General features: G+C 36.5%; 1 protein-coding gene across 3 annotated transcripts in view; it reads left to right on the forward strand.

Moving 5' to 3' along the window:
- tws (protein phosphatase 2 regulatory subunit tws) overlaps nt 1-19724 on the forward strand; it is an 860194-nt gene that overhangs the window by 669525 nt on the left and 170945 nt on the right. The window contains exon 1 of one of the 3 annotated variants that reach the window (XM_069839364.1): nt 16827-16982. The exons of the other annotated variants lie outside the window; for them this stretch is intronic. The gene's annotated coding sequence lies outside the window, so the exon portion shown is untranslated. Of the gene's footprint in view, nt 1-16826; nt 16983-19724 lie in introns of those variants that run through there. 3 annotated transcript variants of the gene reach the window in all.

A 19724-nucleotide genomic window follows, 5' to 3' on the forward strand; every position in this document is an offset into this window, starting at 1 on the left:
GACCTTGACGACGGCGGGAACACAGTTCGACCAGTTTCTGCTGTTTCCGATGAACCATATGTATGCTGACGACTTGCAAATTTATTTGCATTTCCACCCTGATGAGACTAGTGACGCAGTAAATAAAATAAACGAAGACTTAAATTCGATTTCACTGTGGTCACACAAATTTGGATTAAGGTTAAATCCAGAGAAATCGCAAGCAATCGTAATGGGACATAATCGTCTACGAAGTACTCTTGATAGTGGTACTATACCACATATAACATTGAATGGGATTATTGTTAAATACAGTGAAACAGTTAAAAATCTTGGCATTTTTATGGATAGCGATCTAAATTGGAACACCCAAGTAACACACACTTGCAAAAAAATATTTTCTCAACTTCACTCTTTGTTTCATATGAAAGAATTTCTACCACTTAGTCTAAAAAAGAATCTTATTCAGACGCTTGTAATGCCCCATTTTGATTATTGCGATTCCTTACTAACTAATGTAAGTTCACTCTTAGCTGAGAGACTACAACGTGTTCATAATGTGTGCATACGATTCATCTGCAATACTCGTAAATTTGACCATATAACACCTTCCCTCCAGTTACTTTCATGGGTGCGTCTGAAGGAACGAAGAACAATACATTCACTGTCTCTTCTATTTAGAATCATGCATACTTCTACTCCGAATTATCTCTTATCGCGCTTTCAATTTCTTACAACTCTTCGAAACCGACATCAAGCACTTCTTTCTATCCCTCATCATAGAACGTCTCTATACTCATCCTCGTACACTGTAGAAATACCTCGTCTCTGGAATTCGCTACCTAATGATGTCAGGGACTGCCGGACTTTATCACAATTCAAAATTAAATTGGAAAATTTTGTCTTGTTTAATGCTTTTTAGATATTGCTAGAAGTGTCGATTTGTGTTTTTTTTACTCCAGATTAAAATCGCAAGTTTCTTGTTTATGTTAGTTAATTAGGATACAATTAATTATACTTAATCACTCATTTAAAGTTTGTGTGACTGCAACCTGTGTATATTTTTGTGTGACTTTACTTCGTTTATAGTGTTTTTTTTTCCTTTTTATTTCTGTTATTGTATTTGTATTCCTGGTGTTGTGGAAGAGAAGGCCTGATGGCCTTAACTACACCAGAATAAATAAATAAATAAATAAATAAATAAACCTAACCTGCGGACACCGGATATGAAGCAAGTGTTGTACAGTACGTAATCCTATGACGCTATGCGAACATGATATCAAGCGTCTGCAAAATAACACATTAACATTATATAAAACTAATGACGCTTAGTTCCAAGACTAACAAGGGAACCTTCTATCATGGTGAATTGAAAAGGCGGTAATGCCGCATATTTTTGGAAAGAGGAGGCAAAAGTAAGTCAGCAAGAGAAATTTTTCCGCCTGAGCTCCATAGGAACAAAAGTTATGGGACTGTAAATTTAACAGAACAGTCTGTGGCAAGTGACTCAATTTGCGCAGTTAAAGGTTAAAATGAAGCTGTTTTTTAAGTCACTGCGTTGCAAACGAGATATTGCAGCTGTTGTGCCTTTTAAATAATACTGCTTATTATCGCTAGGATGCGATCACCTACTTTTATTACGGGAAGGTAAGTCTTTCTCGAGCTAATTCTGGTGTTACAGCTACTTTCACGTTTCATTTGTGCCATATACAGGATGGATCCGAAAGTTGTGGTTCAGATAGTGGTGCGGGAGTTTGCCACCAGTGACGCTAAACCGTCAATCGTATTCATCCGGATGTTTCATCAGTTGAAGAATGAGTTAAAAGACGAACAGGAGGCCGTGGAAACGTACACATCGCTCTTATTGATGAAATATCAGATTTGGTAGTGGAAGATGGGCAGCAAGATTATGGTGACATAGAAGACGAACTAATGACGAGACGCCAGAAAGCGGAAGACGCTGAAGAGAAGGAGACATCACGTCGTCGGAAATCAGCACGTCTTCTTACGTCCCTCTCCTAAAAGAATCAAAACGCAGTCGACGACGATTACGAGCAGAAATCGTTCGACTATACGAACGATACAGTCAGCGGAAAGAGACGATCCTTCACCTCTGTAAAAAAAATCGATTCCTTCTCATCACACGGAAGATGCTTTACGATTACGATGCAAAAGTGAAGAAGAAGAAGAAGAAGAAGAAGAAGAAGAAGAAGAAGAAGAAGAAGAAGGAGAAGAAGCCTGGAATGGCAGACAATAATGTCATGGTTCTGCAACATTTCAAAGAAATGTCAAGTACGAACGCTGTCATACATGACAGAACTATCAGGCTTTGGGGCATACAAGTGAAGGCTCAAATTGATCCTGACGACCGTCTTAACTTCAGAACTTCTGACTCGTGGGTATTGAGATTCAAGCAGCGGAATCGTATCGTTTCTCGTTCTGTGGCACAAAAAGTGAGTAGAAACTTCACATCAAAGAGACAGAGGTGAAGCAAAAATCAGACAGCTTCGTGTCGAAGATGAAGCAGTTGTTCATCGATCGTGGCTCCACTCTTCGCTAGATCCTCAACACTGATCAAAGTCGATTTGAAAAAAGAGATTCACTCCTGACGAACCCTGCGTTTCAAAGGAGGGAAGAAATTTTATCCCACAGTAGTATCAGAGGCTGCGACGACGTACGCCAGTCATTTCCATGGACGGACAAATCTCCTCCCCAATGTATCTTCTGTCAGCCGATTCACAGAAAATGTTCCCAAAAAATAAACTTGCCGACTCATATAACACCAAATCATATGCTTCTGATTCAGCGAATATGCGGAAGGCAGATATGAAGGACATGCTTTCGCAAGTATTTTCGCCCAGAATTTCTTCACTGCATGAAGATCGATATCCATAATGTTTGCAATTCAGATGCACAACAGCTGAATATCTCGTTTGCAATGCAGTGACTTCAAAAACAACTTCATTTTAACCTTTGAGTATGCACATTGAGTCACTTCCCACAGACTGCCATGTTAAATTTAAAGTCCCATAACTTTTATCTCTATGGAGCTCAGGCGGAAAAATTTCACCTGCTGACTTATTTTTGCCTCCTCTTTCCAAAAATATATGGCATTACCGCCTTTTCAATTCACCATGATACAAGGTTCCCTTGTAAGATTCAAATATGACGCACAGCGTGGTTGCCTTTTTATTCTTCATTTTAATTATAAAATTAATATTTCCCTCGAACAATGTTGTGACTCACCTTAGATACAAATGATGTTATAACATTATTCCAGGGAAGTATTATACTGTATTATTGAAACGTATACATGTAGCCTATAGGAAGAACTGTTTTGTCTTACGCTTTTGTAGTTTCATTAACGTGAATGAATATTCTATAAACTTTGTAACATATGTGCTGTGTAGTTGATGAATTGTGGCTCTTCCTCGCTTAGTGATTTTGCTCGCTCTTTTGAGGATAAAAATTGATGGTTGTTCAACTGTCAGCATGTCATTACCTGAGGGTTAGCTCCAAATTACACAATAGTTCGTTCTGAAGTTGATGTGTATTCCTGTCTAATGTTGCCTAGCAACGAAACGTTACACTGCGTCATAGCTTTCGCATAAAAGTACGTGAGCTTTTATTTTATAATTTTTTTGCGATGTAAACAGCACATAAAATTTTATAAATATAGTCTACTAATTACACCTAATTTTGTAAAAGTATGTGTAATTAGATGTTATAGTTTCTCATGACACAAATTACGGAACAATTAAAATAACTACTAAATGAAAATGTATCAATAACAAACCGCATCAAGACTCGCCGTCAGCTTAGCGGCTGGAACGTTTGCTTCCTACCCTGGTAACCCGGGTTCAAATCTTAATGGGCTGAAATAGAAGTTTTGTAGGATGAAGGCTGCACTTAATAATAATAATAATAATAATAATAATAATAATAATAATAATACTTATTTATTTATAGCTTTTAGAGAACCCGGAGGTTCATTGCCGTCCTCAAATAAGCCCGCCATTGGTCCCTATCCTGAGGAAGATTAATCCAGTCCCTACCATCATATCCCATCTTCCTCAAATCCATTTTAATATTATCCTCCCATATAATAATGATAATAATAATAATAATAATAATAATAATAATAATAATAGTACTTACAAATGGCTTTTAGAGAACCCGGAGGTTCATTGCCGTCCTCAAATAAGCCCGTCATCGGTCCCTATCCTGAGAAAGATTAATCCACTCCCTACCATAATAACCCACCTCTCTCAAATCCATTTTAATATTATCCTCCCATATAATAATAATAATAATAATAATAATAATAATAATAATAATAATAATAATAATAGTACTTACAAATGGCTTTTAGAGAACCCGGAGGTTCATTGCCGTCCTCAAATAAGCCCGCCATCGGTCCCTATCCTGAGAAATATTAATCCACTCCCTACCATCACAACCCACCTCTCTCAAATCCATTTTAATATAACCCTCTCATATAATAATAGTAGTAGTAATGATAATAATAATAATAATAATAATAATAATAATAATAATAATAATAATAATAATAATACTTACAAATTAATTTTAGAGAACCCGGAGGTTCATTGCCGTCCTCAAATAAGCCCGTCATCGGTTTCTATCCTAATAATTTTAGTTAGTTTTTAACAACGCTGTATCAAGTACTGGGTTATTTAGCGTTGATGGCATTAGTGATAGCGAGATGGTATTTGGCAAGATGAGATCGAGTATTCGCCATGGATTACCTTATATTCGCCTTACAGTTGGGAAAAGCCTCGGAAAAAACCCAACCAGGTAATGAGCTCAAGCGGGAATCGAACCCGCGCCCGAGCGCAACTTCGAATCGGCAGGTAAGCGCCTTAGACGACTGAGCTACACCGGTGGCAATAATAATAATAATAATAATAATAATAATAATAATAATAATAATAATAATAATAATAGTCTACATATGCATAAATATATATAAATGCATTATAAACTGTATGTATGTATGTATGTATGTATGTATGTATGTATGTATGTATGTATGTATGTATGTATGTATGTATGTATGTATGTAATCGAAATAAGTTTTTTTTTCTGTTTTTGGTGATTGCATAAACAACGTTAACTGTGGGAATGTAGACGTATAATGTCAATATAATAATAATTTTAAGTAATTCTTTTTTCTAATTTACGTATTTAAATAATAGTGATAGAAAAAAGTAGTTTTTATACTGAAGATGAAAATAGATAGAGAGAGAGAGAGTGTGTGTGTGTGTGTGTGTGTGTAGTTAAATAGTACTGATAGAAAAAAAGTAGTTTTTATACAGAAGATGAAAATAGAGAGAGAGAGAGAGTGTGTGTGTGTATAGTTAAATAGTACTGATAGAAAAAAAGTAGTTTTTATACAGAAGATGGAAATAGAGAGAGAGAGAGTGTGTATAGTTAAATAGTACTGATAGAAAAAAAGTAGTTTTTATACTGAAGATGAAAATGGATAGAGAGAGAGAGAGTGTGTATAGTTAAATAGTACTGATAGAAAAAAAGTAGTTTTTATACAGAAGATGAAAATAGAGAGAGAGAGAGTGTATAGTTAAATAGTACTGATAGAAAAAAAGTGGTTTTTATACAGAAGATGAAAATAGAGAGGGAGAGAGAGAGAGAGAGTGTATAGTTAAATAGTACTGATAGAAAAAAAAATAGCTTTTATACAGAAGATGAAAATAGAGAGAGAGAGAGAGATAGAAAGAGAGAGTTTAGGTTATTTTACGACGTTGTATAAACATCTCAGGTTATGTAGCGTCTGAATGAGATGAAGGTGATAATGCCGGCGAAATGAGTCCGAGGTCCAACACCGATAGTTACCAAGCATTTGCTCATATTGGGTTGAGGGAAAACCCCATAAGAAAACCTCAATTAGGTGACTTATCCCGACCGGGATTCGAACCCGAACCACCTGGCTTTGCCGCCAGACGCGCTAACCGTTACTCTACAGGCGTGGACATGAAAATGGAAATAATGATATAATAGCAATGACGTGTCACAGTTACTCACAGTAACTTAATAGGAAAGAGGGATAGAATTACAGCATATTTTTAATGCAGGCCTACGTAGTAGCTATTATTTTCTGTTTCAAGCTGAACGTTTTATCGACTCTGTGGTACGAAAGAGTATGAAATGAATCAAGATAAGAACTCTCAGAAGTTTTGGTTGTGAAATGTAATTAAAGATAATTAACAGAAAACAAATGAGGAGTGAAGCTGGCAGAGAGCCCGAGGTGTCGTTGGCCTGCAGTAAATTTCAAGCGAGTTCCATTCCTGGGAATAAAACCAAATTGAAATCGCAGTTAACGCACCAGGTCCGCCGGAACTTGATTTTGTTATTGCCCGCTGCGGCTCCAGCGTTAGTGTTTCAAGCCACAAATTTAGTAGCCTATAGACCGGTTCGATTCAAGACTGGTAAGTAACGAAATTTATCCTTTTCACATATGGACTATGTTTTCATACTTACTTACAAATGGCTTTTAAGGAACCCGAAGGTTCATTGCCGCCTTCACATAAGCCCGCCATCGGTCCCTATCCTGTGCAAGATTAATCCAGTCTCTATCATCATACCCCACCTCCCTCAAATCCATTTTAATATTATCTTCCCATCTACGTCTCGGCCTCCCTAAAGGTCTTTTTCCCTCCGGTCTCCCAACTAACACTCTATATGCATTTCTGGATTCGCCCATACGTGCTACATGCCCTGTACATCTCAAACGTCTGGATTTTAAGTTCCTAATTATGTTAGGTGAAGAATACAATGCGTGCAGTTCTGTGTTGTGTAACTTTCTCCATTCTCCTGTAACTTCATACCGCTTAGCCCCAAATATTTTCCTAAGCACCTTATTCTCAAACACCCTTAACCTATGTTCCTCTCTCAGAGTGAGAGTCCAAGTTTCACAATCATACAGAAGAATCGGTAATAGAATTGTTTTATAAATTCTAACTTTCAGCTTTTTGGACAGCAGACTGGATGATAAGAGCTTCTCAACCGAATAATAACACGCATTTCCCATATTTATTCTGCGTTTAATTTCCTCCCGAGTGTCATTTATATTTGTTACTGTTGCTTCAAGATATTTGAATTTTTCCACCTCTTCGAAGGATAAATCTACAATTTTTATATTTCCATTTCGTACAATATTCTGGCCACGAGACATAATCATATACTTTGTCTTTTCGGGATTTACTTCCAAACCGATCGCTTTACTTGCTTCAAGTAAAATTTCCGTGTTTTCCCTAATCATTTATGTATTTTCTCCTAACATATTCACGTCATCTGCATAGGTAAGAAGCTGATGTAACCCGTTCAATTCCAAACCCTGCCTGTTATCCTGAACTTTCCTAATGGCATATTCTAGAGCGAAGTTAAGAAGTAAAGGTGATAGTGCATCTCCCTGCTTTAGCCCACAGTGAATTGGAAAAGCATCAGATAGAAACTGACCTATACGGACTCTGCTGTATGTTTCACTGAGAGACATTTTAATTAAACTATGTGTTCATACAGTATCTTTTCTTTTACTTCTTCTGTGTTGCCTTAAACAGTCACCTTCCCCTACTGTTCTCCAATCAGGAGATTAACCGTGAAAGGAATGTGCTTACTATTGCGTCATCTATTGCAGCGAAGTAGATATATAATATTACCGTTATAACGTCAGTTTAAAAAACATGCGCTCTCCTGCATATATTATTTCCTGTATGGCGGGATTAAAAGACTAGGAGATTAACCGTGAAAGGAATGTGCTTACTATTGCGTCATCTATTGCAGCGAAGTAGATAGATAATATTACCGTTATAACGTCAGTTTAAAAAACATGCACTCTCCTGCATATGTTATTTTCTGTATGTAGGGATTAAAAGACTAGGAGATTAACTATGAAAGGAATGTTATTTATTATTATTGCGTCATCTATTGCAGCGAAGTAGATAGATAAAATTACCGTTATAACGTCAGTTTAAAAAACATGCGCTCTCCTGCATGTGTTATTTCCTGTATGTAGGGATTAAAAGACCAGGAGATTAACCGTGAAAAGAATGTGCTTACTATTGCGTCATCTATTGCAGCAAAGTACTGTTGTCACGCCAGGAGAAGACGCCAGAAGTACTTAGACTGGGCGGAGGGGAAACAGTCGCGCATGCGCACCGAGCTGTTCACTGCATTATTCCTGTTTCACAAACATCTACTACACGTGTCTAAGAGTCTTTGCGACTTTGTGAAATAATAGTGGGGTTGTTATTTTATTGTTTTATTAGTTTCAACAGGACGATTGTGTTCAGTATACCGCAAGTCTTTGTATTGCTTTAGCTATTGTTTGCTTTTAGTGTTAATAGTGTTGATAATAATATATTTAATAGAATTTATGTTATTGTATACTGTTAGTTTAGGTTCGTTGCAGTTTTTTGTTTATTGTAAATATGTCGACAAAGAGGAAACAAGGATTGACAATTTATGGCGAAGAAAGGAACATTATTGCAAGTGTAAAATAATTCTGCGATGAAGAAAAAGAACAACAGTGCCTTAGCGTTCCTCTTTCGAAACCTACAGAAAAGGCAGAAAAGTACTCTAATCTATCCACAAGAACAATACAGCGTATAAGGAATGAAATGAAAGACTGCACAGAAGAAAGTGCGTTCTCGACACCTGAGGGAGAAAAAAAAACGGAAACGTCCAGACTACCGAAAAGCAAATGTAAATGACTTTGACCGGAGATTGATAAAAAAGATATGTTTGAGAATTTTTATCTGTAGTTGCGCTCGGGCTTGAGTTAGATTCCCGCTTGAGCCGACTTCTTGGTTGGGTTTTTTTCCGATGTTTTCCCAAGCGGAAGGCGAATTTCAGGTAATCTATGGCGAATCCTTAGTTTCATTTCGCCAAATACCATCTCGCCACTATCAATTCAATCGAAACTGAAGAAGCTAGTGGTTATTACAGTGTCGTTAAATAACCAAGTAAAAAAAGTAGTACCAAACTGCAACAAACTTTCACCCCTGCTACAAGAGAGAATTGATTTGAAATGAAAGACAACATTAAGACAAATACTGACGGAAAAGGATTTCAGATGGAAAGAGTGTGCATCGAGGACAAAAATAATAGAAGAGGAAAAAACTGTAAATTAGAATATGTGAAGATATCTACAGAAAATAAGAAAGCGTAGGGAAGTGGAAGAACCTATTTTGTACCTGGACGAGATGCGGATACATAGGCCTACCAATTGAACTTTTCCCAAGTGCTGGCAGAATAATAATGTTACGGGAGTTTTGACTACCGTAAATGTGTCCAGAAGACTCATTTTTGTCAATCAGGATGAGGGCGGTGGAGCTGCTGACTTCGTTGAGAGATTCGAGTTAATATACACGGCTGGAACATAGACGATTATGATGGACAGATGATACTCTAACAATTTTGAAAAATGTGATAATGACAGTCATAACGACAGCACCGAAGATGCGGAATCTTTTATGTCTGACTCCGTTCCCGTGTAGCCAAGTAATTGGACGAAGTTTTCAGGTCAGAGTGTAGCGTAAAGTTCCCCCGTCCCGCCTATCTACTCCCCGCGCCAACTCGTAGCGCGTAGACAGTAGATAGATAATATTACCGTTATAACGTCAGTTTAAAAAACATGCGCTCTCCTGCATATGTTATTTTCTGTATGGAGGGATTAAAAGACCAGGAGATTAACCGTGAAAGAAATGTGCTTACTATTGCGTCATCTATTGCGGCGAAGTAGATAAATAATATTACAGCTATAACGTCGGTTTAAAAAACACATGTGCTCTACTGCATATGTTATTTTCTGTATGGAGGGATTAAAAGACCAGGAGATTAACCGTGATCTAATTTTGTAACTAGGGTAGTATAAGTATGTGTGTATCAGTGTTATCGTTTGTGCTTTGAGCGTTAGCCAATGGAGATGCGTGTACCCACCTGTGTGACCTTATGACATCTTATGACATCAACATTCATTCACAGCATTACCCCGTTGCGTCTCATTCCCCTGAGACTTTCTCCTGGTTGGAGTACAATATGCTAACCTCATAGTGATAGTCTTACCTTGGTCCATAATCTTCACAGAATCAGCGTCGAAGTGTTCAGTCTTTGAAAGATGTAGGACCGCTGTCTGGTGATCAGAGAAATCTTATGAATAGGGCTAGGATTCCTAAGTAAACATATATTTTATTTGCACTGAAATATAAACTCGTAATTGTGTTTTAAGTTTCGGATAAATTTATCTGAGCATATATTTTAAATTTTATTCCACATAAAAGCACATATATTGAATGTATGTAAATACATATTTTGAAACATAAAACACACAAAATTTAAACGTTTTCTTCAAATAATCTTTGACAAAAACCCAATTTCATATTAATCATCACCCGAATGTTCAGTGCAGTTATTCAGACGTGACAGCTGGTAATTGTTTCTCGGAATTGCCTATCTGTGGACCTGTGGAACAGCAGTCAGCTCTCTCTCTCTCTCTCTCTCTCTCACCACAAGCGATAAGAGCTGTCACCACTAAAAAAGAGCTGTTACACATAAACATTGATGTGTTATTTAGGAGTGCCTTGTAAGTTATCATAACGCTAATCACAGGAAGCAATTATAATTTCATAAACATCGCTGCCTTTGTTTTCGTTTCCAATCATAAACATGTCTCTAGGGAGTGTATGATGTTTCTCAATGGCCAGGGCGCTCTTTCTCTCAGTACAAGGCAGTGTTCCGCGATAATCGTCAGTCTTTTGTGATGGACAACTTGAGGATGAATCTCATTGTGTACTGTAATTCTTCACTGGCAAGACGCATAATTAATACTGATGAGTGCTGTATATTCTTTATATTCATATAAAATAATTGAAACATAATTAAATATGTTTCCTTTTTTGTCACATATTTTCCCCGTTTTTATCGCATAAAATGAATAGGCCTCTTACTTACTTACAAATGGTTTTTAAGAAACCCGCAGGTTCATTGCCGCCCTCACATAAGCCCGCCATCGATCCCTATCCTGAGCAAGATTAATCCAGTCTCTATCATCATATCCCACCTCCCTCAAATCCATTTTAATATTATCCTTCCATCTACGTCTCGGCCTCCCCAAAGGTCTTTTTCCCTCCGGTCTCCCAACTACCACTCTATATGGATTTCTGGATTTGCCCATACGTGCTACATGCCCTGCCCATCTCAAACGTCTGGATTTAATGTTCCTAATTATATCAGATGAAGAATACAATGCGTGCATTTCTGCGTTGTGCAGCTTTCTCCATTCTCCTGTAACTTCATCCCTCTTAGCCCCAAATATTTTTCTAAGAATCTTATTCTCAAACACCCTTAATCTCTGTTCTTCTCTCAAAGTGAGAGACCACGTTTCATAACCATAAAGAACAACCGGTAATATAACTGTTTTATAAATTCTAACTTTCAGATTTTTTTATAGCAGACTGGATGACAAAAGCTTCTGAACCGAATAACAGGCATTTCCCATATTTATTCTGCGTTTAATTTCCTCCCGAGTGTCATTTATATTTGTTACTGTTGCTCCAAGATATTTGAATTTTTCCACCTCTTCGAAGGATAAATCTCCAATTTTTATGTTTCCATTTCGTACAATATTCTGGTCACGAGACATAATCATATACTTTGTCTTTTCGGGATTTATTTCCAAACCTATCTCTTTAATTGCTTCAAGTAAAATTTCAGTGTTTTCTTTAATAGTTTGTGGATTTTTTCCTAACATATTCACGTGATCCGCATAGACAAGAAGCTGATTTAACCCGTTCAATTCCAAACCCTGTCTGTTATCCTGAACTTTCCTAATGGCATATTCTAGAGAGAAGTTAAAAAGTATATGTGATAGTGCATCTCCTTGCTTTAGCCCGCAGTGAATTGGAAAAGCATGAGATATAAACTGGCTGATACGGACTTTACACACCTAAAAATTCAAGCTCTAGTTATGAATATGAAGATAGTATAGCATTGGAGATCGAACAGAATGAAGTGATGTCCGTCAAATAAAAAAATCATAGGCTTGGTCGGGATTTAAACCTGATGGCTTGCGTCCAGTCATGTCATCGTGAGTACAAATTTGCTGGTGGCTGTTCTTAAGACATAAAAGAGTTTTCATTTTAAACTTATTCTGTTCCGCACTGTGTTTCCAGTTAGAAATATTGAAAGTATTCCAGCGTGAATAACAATTGCACGGATGACAGGCTACGTATGTTCGTCCAGCCACTACAAAATTCAATTACATACATGACACAGCAATTGATTTTTTTAATGGAAGATTTGTTTGAAAAGCGGATCATGATGTAATTGTGTGTACGTCATTTTGCTTTTCATTGCTGCTTCTTTAATTATTAAAATATTACAGATTTGTATCGTTGCATTGGGGAGAATAATACTCTGATACATATTTTTGCGAAACTGTTAAAAAATTTCAGAGTTGTCAGTCTTGAAACTAAGTTCATGATACGAGTCTTCTTTAGTGCAGCTATTTCATGTCCTTTGAAAATGTTCGAGTTTGTCATTAGTAACGTAAGCATAGTACATATATCTTCTTTGTCAGCTGATTCTCGCGATTCCACACTATCTGTCGCAATGGCAGATGATATGGTAATCAGTGATAAGGAAATAAGTGGTACAGGTACATTATTCTCTGTTAGTGCATTCGGTGTTTGCGCGGTGACTGGAAGATATCTCAACATTGGATTCTATACTAGAAATATGCTGCAGCATGTGTACAAAGATCGAGAATTAAATTAATCGTTGTTTTCATTGAACAAAGTCAGTGCGCCGATACGCTTTTGCCATGAGCACGCTTGCAGAACTGTAGCTCTTGTGAGCGACTGCTTTCCTCCCCTCTTTTACCCCACCCACCTTTTCTACCTGTGCAGTCACGGCGTTCTAGTTACGCTCGGCTGCATCAACATTCCTTCTCGGGGCGGAAGTCGATCATCCCCAATAGAAGTGGAGTGAGGCTGACGTCATAGTTCCCCTACTTTGCGAGTTCTGTAGACCTGGCCATGAGGTAGAAGAATATGATGCATAGCCTATTCCCTTTAATTTTACTGATGACACTCAAGGTATGATTGCAGGAGTGTTGGAAATATTATGTCTCCTATTTAACATTTTAAGATTCTAATACGAACCAGGCTATAAACACAAACATAAATATTTTACTTCATAATACATTGAGAGCTTGATTTTCGTGAGCTTCATTTTTATGGGCCAAGAAAGTGTGTTTGCTTGTTAGCTCGATGGTTTTAACGATAGTTGCAAGCAGTACGCCGCGGTCGAACTGGATACCAATTCGGCTGTTAAACGCATAACTTTTGGTAAAAATTAAATACTGTATCTTTTTATTAAGAGCTCCGGAAATTCATGAAGACCACAGACTTTTCGATTGCTGGTAAAATTCATGTTCTGGGAATGATAAGTTAATTAAGTAGTAAAATATCGCTGCAATCGAAAGGTATTGGGAATAAATTTGAATAAGGAACAAAAAAAAAGTCCTTCCCAGGCAGGATTGGAACCACGAAAGTCTTGGTTACCAGCCTAACGAGTCCACACCTGTGGAGTAACGGTCAGCGCGTCTGGCCGCGAGACCAGGTGGCCCGGGTTCGATTCCCGGTCGGGGCAGGTTACCTGGTTGAGGTTTTTTCCGGGGTTTTCCCTCAACCCAATACGAGCAAATGAGGAGCGTTTTTGCAAAAGTCGATAGATGCAGCAATCAATATTTTACAGAAATTACACTAAGTGACAGGATCTATCGAGTTTTGAAAAAACCTGGAAGGTTTGGTAGTCTCTACATACGGTATGAATCAAGTTTTGGTAAATCTGATTTCATAGATCGATTCCGGAGGTACAAAACATACGATATCTATATGTAACTCACTATCGAAAATTTCTGCATCTATCGACTTTTGCAAAAACGCTCCTCAAATGCTGGGTAACTTTCGGTGCTGGACCCCGGACTCATTTCACCGGCATTATCACCTTCATTTCATTCAGACGCTAAATAACCTAGATGTTGATACAGCGTCGTAAAATAATCCAATAAAATAAAATAAATAAACCAGCCTAACGAGCCCTGGAGTGAACAAGGCTCTGAAATCAGCTACAAGGGTCGGTCCGGTTTCTTTGGCACTACTGTACAGTAAATGTCTACAAATGTTGTCTTCCTGGGTAACTGATGGACAACTGATAAAATTGAAAGGTCTGGGAAACATCTCTTTGGCTGACATATCGTCTTATTTACGACTTACATCACTGCCCTATATTAACGTCTGCAAACAAAAGATAAACGTGCAGGTCCGAATTGCTCTTCTTTAGCGGGAACAAGGTTGAATCGTTGTTATCTCCAGTGGCGGTGCGTCAATAAGAGCACAAGGGCACGTGAACACCTTGTTTCCATTAATGCACGACTATTTTTATTATTTGATACCGTATTGACGTAGTGGGGATGTATAATATCAGAGTCGAGTATTTTAAACTTCCCGCATCTTGCATAAACTTCTTATGTAAACTTGGCAACATCCGTTCACGTAGGCTACAAGCCGTGCTCTTTCCGAGTTGGTTACAGGAATTTCACGCATGCGCGGGAGAAAATTGTCTTTAACTGGCCGCTTATGACTCGTCAAGAGCACAAAGCGTTAAGTGAACATGATGAGTATCTATCCTACAGATGTCAGGTCCATCGATGCCTATCGTTCAAGTGCTATATCTCGAGGAGGAAATTTAATAGCCTGTAGATGTCAGGATCTGACTGTAGGAACTACAGTGACTGTATGTATAAAGTCACTGTAGTAGGAACGTTTACTTACGTGTACAGTGCTGCTACGAGAGTGTAGTTTGTGAATTACTATACTTCAGTGTCGGCATAATAGCATAGTTTGGCTTTCAAACACGTGCTGGCTGACTGTGGCGGTGGTATGAATTTAAGTATCTGTATGGCAGTGTATAATATTTAAGAATAATATTTACTGGTGTGTATTTATAGTAATCTATGCGAGTGGGATTACAGTTCTGGTATAGGCTATAGTGTATCAGTGTGTTGTGAATCAAAATATATTACTGAACCCACGCGTTTGTAAATAACGAGACCGTGGTATGTATTCATTTTTAACAAACGTAAACAATGAACTCTGTTCAAGTAACTTTGAACAGTAAAGAACTGGGTAAACTGGCTTACCAAGAAAAATTGGAAATAAAAAGACTTTCATTACTATTATTATTATTATTATTATTATTATTATTATTATTATTATTATTATTATTATTATTATATGTTGCTTTGAATTTATATACGGTTTTTTTTTCGATAGTGAAACATTGGAATCATGACATTTCATATTAGACTAAACGTACGATTTCAAATTCTCTTCGATTTTGGAACCACAAAATTGTGAACACACCAGTGGCGGCTGATTGACTGAGGCAAGTGAGGCCGGGCCTCAGTCACTTGGCTTAACTGAAATCAAATTTTGTGTTTTCATATAATGTATTAGTTATTTGAAAGAAATCATATATCGCTGTAGAAGCATTTGAAAACTTTGATGTATATAGACATGTTTTTCAGTAAAATTGTTCCTGAGGCCGGGATCGCTCGTGCCGGGTCTGGCTTGTGATGTATATAGACCTGTTTTGCAGTAAAATTTGTTCCTGAGGCCAGAATCGTTCATGCCGGGTCTCGCTTAAAGCATTTCATGTCCTTTCGCGGGCTTTGAATTTGCGCTTAAAACGTTGTAGCTGAGGCACAATTCGGCTGGCCTGGTCAGATTTCACTCGTCCCAACCATGGGCCGGCCTCAAGGGTAGAGTGGGGTGGGAATAACAGTGGTGACTTGTCTTCCTAACTAGGCCATAAATAACAAAATTCCAGCTCTTTGGCAGGCAGAAACCCACTCGATTCTCTCCCCTTATGTCTCAGTTTATGACATATAAGCGAGGGTGTAGTACAGTAGTGAATGTGGGCCAATGTTTTTATGTATTTCGGGAAAATATAAACAGAAACAAATGAGAGAAGTAATGCTGGTGCAGTTAATTCATTGTTAGAGTGTCCTTTTTGAGAAGAAATAATACTGAAAGAAAGGAAGTTTTAAATAAAGAGAGAGACTACCGAGATACCTACGATATCGCTGATAATTTTTCTCACACATAATCTTAAAACGCGGGTTTCTATTGCATCCTGGTATGGGTAACATAAATGGTTATGTGGTAATGTGATGCAAAATAAAATTCTCTTGGCCTTGTTTGTTGCTGTCAAAGAAAAAAAATAAAAAGAAAAGAAAGAAAGGGGAATTTCAACACATATGGGTTGCTTCATCACACTGAAACAATCACTGAAACTCAGAGCATAACAGCTTATTTGGTGAGTGAAATTATTATTTTTCATTGATAACAATAAGAATAGACTAATAATAATAATAATAATAATAATAATAATAATAATAATACAGTAATAATGATAATAATATAATAACAATAACAATTAATATCATAAACAAACATTTCCTATCGGAGGCAATTAAACTAGTTGCATCTGGCCTCACCGAGGATTTCGATCACCGGCCGCTACTGGAACACACATAATATTTTATCACGAGCCGCCACTGGTTATCTCTGTGTTTTTGTCGCAAGGTAATGTCCAACTCGTCACGGTAAGCTTAACCAGTTCAAACAACGAGCTAGATTATACCAGAACAGACCTGAACATTCCAAACCATGCCGGCCGGCCGACAGGTAGGCAAACCGAGCGAACACGTGAAAAAATGACTGAACATTGTCCAGTGAGCAGCGCGCAAATAAAGTAACAGATAACAGATTAATTGGTTGAAACTGAAGTAGTAGGATTGTTTATTTCATGCGACATGTGCTGTTTGTGTTTGTGGGTGTGTTGAGTGAATGAATGAACCACAGCAATGTTAACTGCGCTTCTGGTATCAATCTCAAAAGGTAAATATTTGACAGTTGGCATTCAGTACTGTATTTTAGTGAAGATAATCACAAGGTTGTGATTATTTGCTTCTGATCTTTCAATGTACAAAGACGGAGATGCGAAAGTACATCAAAAGGCAATGTTTTCGGCTGAAAATCACCTGGTTTGATATTGGCAGAGAAGATGAGATACACGTATCTTCGTTCCGTATGGACTGAGTGTATATTTTCTACAAATGCAATGGATCTGGATTCTATTACGATAGACTGGATGTGTGAAAATTACTTCTCCGTGTTTGTTCTGTGGTTTTTGAAGCTAAGGTTTAAGTAACACCGTATATGAAGCGTCCACTGCAAGAATGATGGATGTCATTTGGAATACATTTTTCAGGAGAAGCAATCGAAAGTTTGAAATTCTTAGCGCTCAAAGCTTAACTGTGATTTTCCGATCATTACTGGACAATGACTATCAGTGTTAATGCCATATAACTCTTTATGTACATTCTATATGTCTTAAGCTATGCATTGACAGTCTTGGTTCATTTTAGACAAGAAAGTGACATCCATCATTCTTGCAGTGGACTCTTCATATATACTTATACAGTATGAACCGTAAGTAATGGCATTAATTTCAAGGTGTTATTCTTTGAGATATTTCATAAAAAACAGTTTAATACAATTTTGCTCGTTTTTGTTTCCATTTCAGGATAAAAATTATTTTATATCAAATATTTCATAGCGTGTTTTGGGATAGACATTGATTTAATTCCCAAAATGCTCAGTCAGTTCAAGAAAGCAGTGTATTATGATAATAAATTATTGAAAGAATTTTAGTTTTGTTCTTTAAATGTGCAGAAATTTGATCCGAACAAATTTAATATTTTAAAATTCCTTCTCAGAACGAAAAGTGATATTTGTTCTGATCAAATTTCTACACATGTAAAGAACAGACCCAAAATTCTTTCAGTCGTTCATTATCAAATACACTGCTGTCTTAAATTGACTGAGCATGTTGGGAATTAAATCAACGGCTTTCCCAAAACACGCTATGAAATGTTTCATATAAAACAGTTTTTATCTCGAAAAGGAAGCAAAAACGACCAGAATTGTAGCCTATTAAACTTTTTTTGTTTGAAATATCTCAAAGAATAACCCCCTGAAATTAATGACATTATTTACGGTACATGTATATGAAATATTTTATAGCGTATTTTGGGAAAGAAATTGATTTAATTCCCAATATGCTCAGTCAATTCAAGACAGCAGTGTATTATGATAATAAATTATTGAAAGAATTTTAGTTTTGTTTTTTAACTGTGCATAAATTTGATGCGAACAAATATAATATTTTTAAATTCCTTTGAGAACGAAAAGTTATATTTGTTCTCATCAAATATCTGCACATGCAAAATTCTTTCAATCGTTTATTATCATAATACACTGCTCCCTTAAATTGACTTAGCATATTGGGAATTAAATCAATGGTTTTCGAAAAAAACACTATGAAATGTTTCATATAAAACAATTTTTATCTCGAAAAGGAAGCAAAAACGACCAAAATTGTATTCAACTTTTTTTTTTGTTCGAAATATCTCAAAGAATAACCCCCTGAAATTAATGACATTACTTACGGTTCATATATATGAAATATTTCGTAGCGTGTTTTGGGAAAGCCATTGATTTAATTCCCAATATGCTCAGCCAATTCAAGAGAGCAATTATTATGATAATAAATTATTGAAAGAATTTTAGTTTTGTTCTTTAACTGTATAGAAATTTGATCCGAACAAATGTAACATTGAAAAATGCATCGTTTTCAACGAAAAGTTACTTTTGTTCTGATCAAACTTCTGCACATGTAAAGTACAAATCCAAAATCATTTCTATCATTTATTATCATAATACACTGCTCTATTAAATTGACTGAGCATATTGGTAATTAAAGCAATGGCTTTCCACAAACACATTATGAAATATTTAATATAAAACCATTTTTATCTCGAAAAGGAAGCAAAAACTACCAAAATTGCATTAACCTTTTTTGTTTGAAATATCTCAAAGAATAACCCCCTGAAATTAATAACATTACTTACAGTTCATGTATATGAAATTTTCATAGCGTGTTTTGGGAAAGGCATTGATTTAATTCCAATATGCTCAGTCAATTCTAGATAGCAGTGTATTATGATAATAAATTATTTAAAGAATTTTTATTTTATTCTTTAAATGTGCAGAAATTTGATCCAAACAAATATAACATTGAAAAATGCATGTTTTTCAGAGCGAAAAGTTACATTTGTTCTGATCAAATTTCCGCACATGTAAAGGACAAACGCAAAATCCTTTCTATTATTTATTATCATAATACATTGCTCTCTTAAATTGGCTGAGCATATTGGGAATTAAATCAAAGGCTTTCCAAAAACACACTATGAGATGTTTCATATAAAACAATTTTCATCTCGAAAAGGAAGCAAAAACAACCAAAATTGTATTAAACTTTTTTGTTTGAAATATCTCAAAGAATAGCTCCCTGAAATTAATGACATTACATACGATTCACTGTGTATAGTCCTAAATAGTTAAAGTTCTTACAAAGAGACGGCACAGACCAAAAATTTATAACTTTGAAGATTCATTATAGTAATCGTATATATTAGTTTCAAATTAACGTTTCCTGAGGCTATGCAGTTGGTCGATAAAATATTGTTATCGATTACTCATAACACGATTACGTTCACACTTTTACTACAGCTATTG

Source organism: Periplaneta americana, chromosome 11, assembly GCF_040183065.1.
Source record: "Periplaneta americana isolate PAMFEO1 chromosome 11, P.americana_PAMFEO1_priV1, whole genome shotgun sequence".
Lineage (NCBI taxonomy): Eukaryota > Metazoa > Arthropoda > Insecta > Blattodea > Blattidae > Periplaneta > Periplaneta americana.